Raw genomic sequence first — 12,638 nt, 5'->3', positions numbered from 1 at the left:
AATAAGTATTGAAATGCTGGAAATGCTGATTTTCAGAAAGACTGTTCAGAATGAAAGCTGCTTTTCCTTTTTATTAATCTTATTCCCATGTGTCACTAGAATGTAGAAGGTGGGGAAGTCGGGGAGGAATCTGCATTATGATAGGAGTGCACTTTGACCTGCTTGTGATACCGTCTCTCCTTTGTTGGTTTGTGAAGTTTTCAATGCTGGAATGTCAATCAGTTGTCTTAAATTCACGAGTCTTTAAAATAATTGAGGTGGATGAAAATGCACTGATTAGAACGATATTATGGAATGGGAGGACATATTCCCAAGCAGAAAGTTCTTGACTATTAGCTGTTGTTTCAGGTCTCTTTAAAGCCGCTACTCTCTGCTTCCTGTCCAAAGAAATAATTTTCTATAAGCTTCTTCAGGTTTTTGCCTTTAGTTGCAAGGACATGCATACCACATTTTCCAATGCTGGTACCATGCCAATAAACTAATAACACAGTGTTCTTCTTAATGAGGTGGCAGTTTTCCTACCTCTGAAAATTAAGAATGTCAGTCTGCAGCAATTTGGCATGAGGTAGCTCTGCCCATATCACTCTCTTCCAGTAGCAGTGAGAACAAAGTGCTGTTATTATCCATAAGCCCAGATTGAACTTGAAGGTCTACATGTAATATATCTGTAGTTCATCCTCTAATCAACAGCCTTCCTATAGAAGTCAGAAAGGCCTTCTCATAAGTGTTTCTGCCCAATATCATACAGCTGGCAGACAGGAAAGGGAAGGAGTTGACAAGAAATAAAAGGTTAGCTGCTGCCCCTCCACAGCTTGTAGATATTTGAATAACGGGCACATTATTGTGTAAGCAAAACCGAAGAGGTCAACTTATAAATGTGAAAAATGAAATCAACCTTTACTTAGAAGAATTACTTGCACTTCCAGGCTAACAAACCTCAGAAAAAGCAGGATACTGCAAAAGGCGGTGAAACTATGCCAATAATTTTCCATAGAGCTCGAGTGCTTTCTCTGGCAAAACACCCCTTGAGTAGGGACTGCAAATGCTGTGGCAAGTGAAAAAAATATTTGTTATTTTAAAAAATGTACGTGGTCAGAAAAGTGACTGCAAGAAATGACGGTAGATCTATGTCCTGTGCATTTTCAGTCTTTCTGCTGACTCCTGCAGAAAAATAAGCATGTGCTATTCTTTACACCAGTTAACATTGCAGACCCAACACATCTCTGGGAAGGAATGAGCTGAATTCTGACCTGGCTGTATTAATTAAGTCCCAAATGTAGACTCTTTATTATAGACGATGACAACGCATGGACCATAAGCAGCCCAACTTGATGTTCAGATCTCAGGCAGAATTTTAGTGGTGGAAGCAAGAAAACCTTGTAAGTCAAGCAAATCTCACCAGGAGTCACTTGCAACAACGAACATTGAACTCAGTGACACCGCTTAGACTCATTTTTCAGCACATAATTGCATTTTTAACACAAATTTCTTTTGTTCCTTGTCCTTGAAGTCCTCTTTGTTCATCTATAAAACAGATGCTCTTTGGGCAGTGGGTAGACCAGCTCAGCAAAATGAAGACATCAATGCTTCTGTAACCAGTTCCTTTCTAGCCTACCCTTACTTACAGGTGGTACTTTGGTACCAACAGAGATGAATGAAACTTCCTTTTCTATAACTATGTGTATCTTTTCCATTGCACATGTTTCTTTTCTTTCCTTTTCCCATGCTTACAACTCTTTTTTTCCTGGCTGTTTGAAAAGCTCGAAGTAAAAGTTGAGAACAAGTTTTAAGTATGTGGGACTACTTCTGAGGACACTAGGAAATTACCTTGTAATTAAAGAAATGTGTTTAGAGTTTTCTCCACTGATAATGTTTAACTTTAAAGCAATTTCCTGTCCTGTTAAGGGCTGCTTTAATTTTAGCAGATGGCACCATTTTTCATCATCAAAACCATAAACCTTTATGTAATTTACTTACATATGATTTGTATTTATTTCCTTGCAGGTTCTTAATTTTTTGAATGTAATAGCTCTCAGCAGATTCTGCCATGTACTGCTGTACTGTGCCAAATATTCAGCATTGATTTTCATATTGACTTATATCAATTGTGCCATCAGTGTAAAATGGTTGGGAAAAACATGTCGAATATGATATTCCGAATGTTTTCATTCTTCAATCAGATATTAATAATTCAGAATGTATTTAAAAGGGAACATGCATTTAAATCTCTGCCAGGATTTGAAAATAAATTTACCACAGGCCCTTTTGACTATGGTGATTATGTGTTGGCTTATTCACTGTAATTTTTCCTTTTGGTCCCTCTGCCACGTGTATGCCCTCCTCCTAGCCTGTCCAAAGCACTGCTAGAGAAGTCTGTCCTACTCGACCCCATGATTCATCAAACAAAATCACTCAAGGTCCCAGCTGATGTACTTGTATAATCTCAAATTATTCCTGCGCTCTCTTGATCTACCAATTGCCTTCTGTTCTAGAAAAGAAGCCATGGTTCTCGCAGCAATCTTATTCTACATTGATGTGGCAAGGCTCCTAGAGTCTGCAGCCCTACTGCGAGGCAGATGGGAAATTCTGTGACAGCTTCAGTTAAATTTAAAATGGAACTTTCAGATGAATTCATTATGAGGATGGAATTCTGACTGAAATAGCAGTTCCTCTGTTTTTGTTTTCAGCTTAGCTTGGATTGGGTTTGCACTAGCCTCATATTTACAGTTCAACTGTATCAACTCTACGCAGTTTGTGTTTTCCTGCTGCCCTACCCTACACATTGCTGATAAGAAGCAGTTACCAAATGTACATGTTATTGCTCAGACGCAAGCTGAAGGTAACCCTAAACTCTATCGTGATGGAGCAGGCAGGGTAGACCTTCCCAGTTATCTCACCTTACCGTTACTTTCCTCTAGTTTGAATATGCATGGCTTTTATCATTACTGTGCTCTGCTTGTTATATATAGTTATGTTTATCTCTTTCCTACCATTTCCACGTTTTTTCTCAAAACGTGGTCATGCCAGAAATCTTTCCTCCTTAGTTGAATGTGCCAGGAATCACTCCTCATTCAACATGTTCTGACTGTCATTCTGTGTTTTCTCTCATGTTGGTTCTTCTCGTCTCCCTTTGCATTCAGGCAAGTCGTGACAGCAGGTTATATTATTCCATATTGGTAAAACACTATGTGAATATATAAGCTTATATACATGATTTTTAAGAATCGTGTAGATCTGAAGAAGTGATATTTTTAAGTTCTTTGGGGTTGATTTCAGTTTGGCATGTGTTGACGTGCTGAAATTGCAAATGCATTTTTAAAGGTGGTTGATACTTGAGTGGTTCAGACGGTGTGTATCTGACAGAGAACAGTACAAAGCAAAGTGAAGCTGATGAGTATTTGGGGCAGAGAGGTGTGAAAATAATCAGCTGTATAGATCACATAAGCAAATTACATTATGCCAGTTGATTTTGGTTTACATGTTAGGTTACAGCTCTACGTGACCTAGCTTCTTTAGAGCGTTTGTGTACTTTTGCTGTTAAGCATGTCTCTGATATTAGCTTCAGATGTGTTTTACCTGCATCTATTTTAAAAGCTCTCCTATTTTATGTTAATAATATTATAATATTTTTCTTTTTATGCTGCATAACTGCTAAGCTAGTGTGTTGGAGATAAATGGCCATTGTCATATTTCTATACAATTTCTTTGTATTTCTTTTCTTCATAGAAGATGGAAAGGAAAGCTCTCAAGCCTTTTTTAATGACTTATCTTTCTTCTATTTATTGTGATTTTTCCTACCTGCCTTTTTGATGGGACTTCATATTAATGGCTTTTTGTTGCCTTCTATACTTATGCCCCAATATCAGAGATAATAATGGTGTTGCTCTGGGAACTAGGCATAACAGCTTGGTGCAAATATTATTGCTTCAGAAAAAGTGTGTTGGCAGATAAGAGTTTTCCTTCTGTTTTCTGATCTGAAGGATATCCATGATTGCTACCATGAATATAATGGTAATTTTTACTCTAGCAATGTCTTTAAAAGATCAACATGCTCCTACATGGCTAAGTCTGTGGGTTGTCCAGTGTGATAATCACTCGGGACCTTGGTGCATCAGAGTAAGGTACATCACACCTGCAAACACAGCATGTGAAAACATATTCAAGTGTATGTGACACTGGTATTTCCTTTCTTAAAGTAAGATGAGTTAATGTAGAGATCTCCAAAACTGTTGTGTGGTGGGGTTTTTTTTTTGTTTTGTTTTTGTTTGTTTGATGGTTGTTTGTTTTTTTTTTTAAGCTAGCTACAATACCAGAACCAGGCCAGCTCTGCCAGTGTGGACCTTTACAAAAGTTAATGTATTTTGTTAAGGTGTGAGAAGTGCAGCCCTACGAAGAGCTTGATCTATACAATACTTCTATATAGTCTTGAATTCTACAGAAGCTGGGGATATCAGCTTTTCATGAAGTGTTTAGCCTTCCTCAAAGTCAAACCTTTGTAAGAACTTTGACCAGATAGATTTGGCCAACTGTTTTTTACAGCCTCAACTTTTCATCAGGTTACCTTGAATTGGTTGAAACACAGATCCAGTTGCTTCTGAACACAGTCTCCTGAGAATAAAAATCAAGTAGAAATCTGCTTATTAGCCACAGTAAAATACTTGAGTCTCAGCTGGATGTTTCTAATTCTGTTACAAATTTTTCCTGATAGTAGATTATTTAAGTGCTAATTTTAATCTAACCTTCAGAAATAAGGAGGCTGGTAATCAAGTTATATTTTGTATTTTGAAATTGTAGTATTGTATTCATGTGTTGAGATCTTGTCTGTTTTAGGATTAAAACAACTTTCCATCATGCGTGCGTTTGCTGACTGGTTTTGTTTTCTGAAGTGCAGTGTCACATAGCTCAGTGTACAGCCAGAGTATTTACTTTTTTGACAGGGTAATACAGAACATTTTCTAACTTATCTCCAGAAAATCTCAGAGAGATCTGACAAGATAATAGCTTTTGCCTGTATCCTGTGCCTTTTCCTGTTTAGTTATTCAGCCTTTTATCTGGTGCTGTGAGCTCCTTAGATAAGTGTTACTTGATTGTTTAATAACTAAGGTGCTTCTCATAATGCCTATCATGCTGCCAGAAACCATGCTGTTTATTTCATTCATGTTCTGATCAATTGGGTATTAAGTAATTACTATTTTGGGCTATCTCCAAAGTCTCTTCGCCTCTGCAGTACCCTCCATTACAAAGATGCTGTATTCTGGCACTCAGTTGCGTTGAGGTGTGTTGTAACTAATTACTGGAGAGCACTAACAGATAAATATCTTGGTCCATAGGACCCAAGTTGTGTGGATTCCCAGCAATGCTGAACCGTGCATACGAAAGTGCTCTGTAGATCTTGGGAATGATTTTGCTTTTTCTTATGCTGAACGTGGTATAATTCTGTTTAAAATATTTAGTTTGGTGCCCTAGGCCAAACATCTTCTACACCAGGCATGTTGTTAGAGGCTATCTAAATGGCCAAGCACTCATTATGGGTGGAGAGCACTTACTCTGCACCTGCAGAAGAGCAAATGGGTTTGTTTCCTCTGCACGGAGCTGAATTGACTCTCACCAAATCAAGCTATGTGAACTACACCAGCCTGCAGTAAGTGGGGAAGATCAGGGGATTTGCTTCAAAATTGCTCTGCTGCTCTGAGCCAAAGTGCGAATATAAAAACAGCTTTTGTGTCTATATCTCTGCTGTCTTTTCTTCCCTCTCTCTTTGTATTACTTATAGGAAAGACAGATCTTAGAGAGAGGTGGCTTTGTGATTGCAAGCGTGTTAACTGTGGTTTGGTTGTTGGTTGGTTATAAGGAGCTCCCATGATAGAAGTGGCTCTGAGGGAGTTTTATATCTTGTCTTCCAAAGCGTATGCTGTCCTGCTCGTTGTGAAAGAGCTGGAAGACAAAGAAGCCCATGCAATTACACCAAATCCTCCATCACGATACGGAACTGCAGGAGGCAATTGTAACCACAGACATTTTTACAAATATTTGTCCCGCAATGAAGGAACAGTAATAAAAGCAAGTCACCAGTGGAGACTGCTGGAAAGGTGACCAGGGCATGCCTTTAGTGACAATGAATGTGCCTGCAGCTACCATGGAGACAGATTGCATGCACAGAGAAGGACAAAACAGAGCTGGTGAAGGGTCTAGAGCACAAGTCTTACAAGGGGCGGCGAGGGGAACTAGGGGTGTTTAGCCTGGAGAAAAGGAGGCTGAGGCGAGACCTCCTCACTCTCTACAACTACCTGAAAGGAGGCTGGAGCGAGGTGGGGCTCAGTCTCTTCTCCCAAGTAACAAGCAATAGGACAAAAGGAAATGGCCTCCAGTTGTGCCAGGGGAGGTTTAGGTTGGGTATTAAGAAAACCTTCTTCACCAAAAGGGTTGTTGAGCGTTGGAGCAGGCTTCCCGGGGAGGTGGTTGAGTCACCATCCCTGGAGGTATTTAAAATGTGTGTAGATGTTGTGCTTAGGGACATGGTTTAGCGGTGGGCTTCGCAGTGCTGGGTTAACAGTTGTACTGGGTGATCTCAAAGGTCTTTTCCAACCAAAATGATTCTATGATTTATATTAACAACTAAGATTGTAGAAGGGATGTTGAAAACCAAGCCCCAAATCCTTCATCTCATCAATAGTTGCAACAGAAATCTTAGTGGAAGTGGGAAATACTTGGAATTTACTTCATTTTCTTTATAGACAGGCTGCTAAGAAAAGAATAACAGGGAGTGATTTACATTATCACCAAATTCAGTCTTGAAGCCAGTAATTTTGGTGTCAACCTACAATTACAGGCAATCACTTCCACTCATCTGGTTGTTCTAGTCTGCTACTGTTTAGAGTGTGTACATACCTAATGCACAGCATTCCACCGAGTTGATTGTGCTTTTGTTGTAATTAATCAGCTATGTTATATTTTCTTTATGATATAATGTTGTTTCTGTGGAAAGCTATAGGCAGATGAAAATGTTTCTAGTTAAAAGAGGAAAGCATCTTTTTCGGTTCTTTTCCTGCTCTCCTCTTGCTTGGTAGCCTCACAGGTTGTACGTGCCAGTTTGTGACCTGAAGAAGGTTAAAAGGTTTTCTTGCACTTGAAACCATCTGCACATTTCACCTGGTTTGCAAAATTCTGGAAAAAATTTTGAGAAACTGCCATAGAGCTGGAATCCCCAAACCACATTTGACGATGACTTGTAGCCAATGCAGGAGCTGGTTCAGGCAGCAGAGGCACCTGTACCCACCGTGGCTGGTGGCAGCCGGAGCAGCTGCCAGCTCTGTTCTGGTGAGCCGGTGGGAACCACTGCCACCCCCCTGGGAGCGGGGGGCACAGCAGTTTCCAGAGGAGAGGCAAAGGACGTGGCCGTGCCAGGTTGGAGAGAGCATGCTGTGGGATCAGTCCTGTTTCTGTGTCCAAGCATCACAAATTTTTTGCCAGTGAATCTTTTAAAATGCTGCTTTGCCAGAGGTAATTCATTGAGTTTGAATATTACCGAGCTGTATAATTAAGTTTCTTTCATTCTTGGCAAAAGCTTGAATCACTTAAAACTGGTTTCCTGTTAGCCTTGGAGTATGGAGACATTATTCCTTTGGCTTAAAGGAATGTCTTTCTTCCTTCTACCTTTCTGGTCCTCAGAAAACCCAACAACAAACCTTACTGAATTGCTGATGGCCCTAATTGCTTATAGATTTGTTTGTTTGATTTGCTAGGAATGCAGCAGTTTTTAATTGAACAGCAACAGTTTTCTTTTGCATCCTGCAAAGTTCCCAGCATGACACGTCAGTCTGGGGCTCGCTGTCACCAGAACCCACAGGTAAGCACTCGAGGTGTCCCTGCCCTCACGAACCACACAGAGCAGTAACACTGACATTTACATAGCGTGGGTAATGTCATTAGGGAACTACATTGATGATCACGCTGAGGCTGAAATGAGACCAAGAAAATCTTAAACACCCCATATTGGCAAGCGGGAAAAGCTCAGCCGCGTTCCTGTGACTCATTTTGGTGCATAGTTTTAAAAAATCCTGGCATCAGTTTTGGTCTTCTTTTAGTTGTACGTGTTTGGAGAAGTGAGAAAATAAAAAGATGCAGGTTTTAGAATTTTCAGTGTAACAGCTTACAGACAATATTGAAGTTTTTGATAATTACTGAGAGTTCTTCTGCGTGACACTTTTGATCATTATATTTTCATAAGGACTTCTGACTTTCTGAGGAACACAGACCTTTGTGAATTCTTGCTGTTACAGCTTTCTGTTTAAAAAAAATCTAACCTTTTACGTAAGTTTTCTGTAAATTCTTCTCATTAGGCAAAATGTGGTGTTTGATCCATTTAACCCATCTACTTGTGTGATATGGCAGTCGCTTTGTTAAATGTCTAGATGAGGATAAACAGAATGCAAGCTGTCTTGCAAAAACAAGATCTTGTGTAATGTGTTAAGCTATATTAATCATTCCAGTTTTCCATATTAAAAGATAATTAGTGCTCATAGCATAAAAATTATGGTATACAAAAAACCTGAAAACATTTTTATAGCAGGCACACACACAGATACTCGCACTTAATCCTTGCCCAATGACTAAACTTCAGTTATATATCAGCTGATATTCTCACATAATTTTCTTTCTTTTAAATAAATCCTCACCTTTCTTATCGAAATCTGCAACTCATAAGTTATGCATTGTAGCACTATGAAAGGAAGACCACACAGGATAAATTTAGGCTGAAGAAAACAATACAGTAGTCAAAGGACAGCACTCTTTAGGGAGCTCTACCTACCTGGAAATTTGGGGGAGGGAGAGCATGCAGCCAATCTATTAGGAGTTTTGCATCATGTCACTGTTGGTAATGGTGATGTGAACACGCTCTGGGTAGGAGCTCCTCAGAAGAGTAGGGGGTTTCTGGTCTCTTGCTGTCAGAAATGGGTGTCCATAGCGGTTTGGGTTTTGCAATCACTTGGCCTGATTGGTCCACAATTCCTTGCAGAGAGATGTGTCACTGTCACTAGGGGTACATTACTACTCGCAGTCTTGGTGTTCCTTATTTTAGCCCTCAAATCTTATGAGCCTTTGACTGCCTCATGAGGAAGGAGGGGGACTTTGCCTCATGAGGTTAGGTCAGGGGAATTCAACCTTTGTGGCAGAAAATAATCTACAAAAAGAGGTGAAATAAAGGTACTGCAACCAATCCATCCTGAGGCACCTAAGATGACATTATTTTGTAATTTGTGTGATACTCTCATTTTGCCACCCATGTAGCCTTCTCTGAACTCCTTTGTGGTGTGATACCCAAGGCATTGATGATGCTTAATAACTTTTCTATTGTTTCAAGGATGGAAAGACATTCCAGCTCACTCTTTTATATCATACTTAAGACTCTTCCTTACTTCGTATTTAAGACTGTTGTGTATATGTATGCAAATGAAGCTATAAGGGTGACCATAATGGTCTTGCATTTGGCCAAGATGCATTAGCAGTGGCTGTTACTTAGATATATATTCTCAGGTATCGATGAGCTGTTATTTACTAGAAGTGGTTATGGGTATAGTGAGCACTTTTACTTTGATCTTGATCCCGTCACCGTTGAAAGGTTGCTCCCATGTTGATGAATAATGTTCTGTAAGTATCTGTGATTTGATGCAGGGCAGGTATTATAAGGTGAAGGGTGAGAGAATCTAGTCCCCTGGGACTGGGGTGTTACTGAGGAGATGTGAAACAGTGAAGATAAAAGGAGCTTAATGTATTATAATATTTAAAAAAAACGTTATCATTATCCTTCACCTAGGCAGACCCTGTCCAGGCAGTTGTGTTACTGCTGCTTAATTCTAGGAAAAAATTCTTTACTCTTGTATTTCTGCTGATTTGTTTGGTTTTGTTTTTCGTGGTGTTTTTTTTTTGTTTGTTTGTTTGTTTGTTTTGTTTTGTTGTTGTGTTGCGTTTGGTTTTGGGTTTTTTTGGGGGGTGGGGGTGGGGTTTGGGGAGGAGGGAGTGGAGTTAGGGAGAGATGAAGAAAGCCTGTTAGGTATGTAATTACATGATTAAAATAGCAAACCTTACGAAAAGAACACTGCCTTCCTTTCCTGGAAGGTGTTCTTTTTTTCTCTCTACCGTGGAAAAAGTAAACAGTTAGCAACTCTTCCTGAACACAGGCCTGACTTGTACTGGATGCTGCTTTTCAGGACTTCATCTAATCAGGGCATGGAATAACAGGAAGCCTGAAAAATCATCTCCCAAAAGAGAATCAAATTATCATTCATTTTATCTCTGCAATCCCATTCAACTTTTCAGTGCAGTTCCAGTGGATAGACCTTTTTTGGCTCTAAATGAAGGCAGCTGTTGGCTTACGATACCAGATTCTAGCCAGAATTATCAGTTTGGCAGTTTAATAAGCATTAATATTCATCCTAAACTTTTTAAAAAGCATGAAGATGTATACTAACTGTAATGCAAAAAATAGAGATGTTCCCTAATTAATGGGAATTGCACTAAAAATCAAAAACCTTAACAAGTTTGGGCAAGTTTCTGTATCCAGGCTTTGCAATGTGTGCTTTTACCACAAAATTAACAGAAATATCAAGGTCCAGAAAGCAGTGTGTTGCTTCATCTACGGATTTAAAAGCAAAATGAGCACATGTTGACACAGTAAATGTAGGAAGTACAGTGTCACTGAATATAATATACCAAATGTTTGGTTATCTTGTTATTAAAATCTTTACTTTTTTTGTCAAGAAGATGTGCCAGAAGCATGGGTTAGCTCAGCTGAACAAAATTTGCTTTTAATAAGCTTTATTTTGTCTTTTGAAATTAGACATAGCCACGCTTCAAGTGGAAGTTTCCCTTCTTATTTGGCTTACCTGCCCTCCAGTTAAAAAGTGAATTATTTTTCGCCATGCAAAGTGGAAAACCCTTTGGGTATCGTAAAGCTAGAGCACCTTGACCCTTTGGGTGGGTCCTGAAACTTTTATTGTGCATAGTTGTAAGTGGTGCACAATACGCTAACGAATAGGACCCTGGTAGCTTGAGTGGCACATCTGTGCCAGATGGAGCTATATACCTTACTGGTCAACAGAGCAGAATTTCAATAAGACAAATGGGACTAATAAAGCATAAAGCACTTGTAGCTACACAGTGCCTTGCCTTGTTGTGTATGCTTACAGTGTCAGTATGAATTTTACAGTATTAAAGATTACCTAAACATGATCGAATTCAACATTGTAGCTAGACGTAAGCATGACACTGGCTTAACTGATTAAAACAGCCTTTGATAAAATGAACATAAACAAACTGCAGGTCTGTGTTGGCTTGAACTTGACAAATATAGGAAGATTAGAGTTTATGAAAATAGTCATTCTATGATTTACAGTTAACTTACTTTTAAGGCTATAAACCTGAACGATTTTACATGACTGAGTATTTAAAAGAAAGATTAGAGAGACATGCATGGGAGTGCAGGCGTATGACCATACAGTGCTCAAATGCATTTCAATTGGGATATTTCCCACCCCAGTAAACTGAAGTATGCAACTAATTTTTTTTCCACTCGTTCCTTGCCAGTTCTCCTCAATCTGTCTCTTTTGTCTGTCATTGAAAAGAGAACATATGTTCTCTGGTAGGTTCTTTGTCACTTACCTAGTGTGATATAAGGAAAAAAATTATAAAGCCCTGCCCAGCAAATTACCGGTAGTTGTTCCTGCAAATCTGGTTTGTCAGCCCCAAATGGCTGCTCCCTCAGCTCATGTGATATATCCCCCGTTTGTAGAAGTCCAGTGCAGTGGGGTTAAGAGCCTTGATTAGGATTTCAGCATGCGGCTGAAACATGAATCATTTGTAAGAATAGTGTGTTTCTGGCAGAAGACAAGGAGAAATTTCAAGCCCTGTAAGCTGTTTCAGAGAAAGAGGAGAGTAACCTCCGTTGCTGTGTTAGCCAAAGTTTTTTATCAGGTTGATAAGAAAAACATTTTTCCTTTATTCCAAGACAATATATGAAATATTACTGAAGGTATAATGGCAGCAATTCAATTACACTCTCGCTTTGTTACCAGATCGTGAGATAATTTGCACAGCTTTCTAAGATACCTTGCATATGCAAAAAATTCTATGACTTTATGATAGCTATTTATTTAGGTCATTTGGTCGAATGCTTTCCATTAATATTAATTTCTTTATGTTCCTGTAGCTAGAAATGTTACTACAGAAGTGTAGAGTTTTTGTTATTATTCTATGAGTAAAGGATGGTCTTCTAGATGTCGCATCATAAAAGAAGCTATTTCTTCTAAAGGACTTAATCAGAAAGATCAGCCAGTGAACAATTCTCTCCAGATCAAAATCCACAGCTCACTTCCATTCGTTATCTCTGAGGGTCAGTTAAAAATGTTTTTAATGTTGTGACATATTTTTTTTCTTTCTCAGTTCCTCATTACAATAGGCCTAGAACTGACCTGATGATTAAGTGAATACCTAAGAACTTAAGCATAATTATATGCTAGTTCTCAGACACAGTAACTTGCGACCTTACATTTTATAGAAGACAAACATTTGTCCTTTTTCATATGCCAAGTTTCACAAGATAATTCAAGACAATTATTCGCTCCTATTTTTTCCTCTCATTC

The sequence above is a fragment of the Falco peregrinus genome, chromosome 12, assembly GCF_023634155.1.
Source record: "Falco peregrinus isolate bFalPer1 chromosome 12, bFalPer1.pri, whole genome shotgun sequence".
In the NCBI taxonomy this organism is placed as follows: Eukaryota; Metazoa; Chordata; class Aves; order Falconiformes; family Falconidae; genus Falco; species Falco peregrinus.
Note: the sequence above shows the minus strand (reverse complement) of the source record.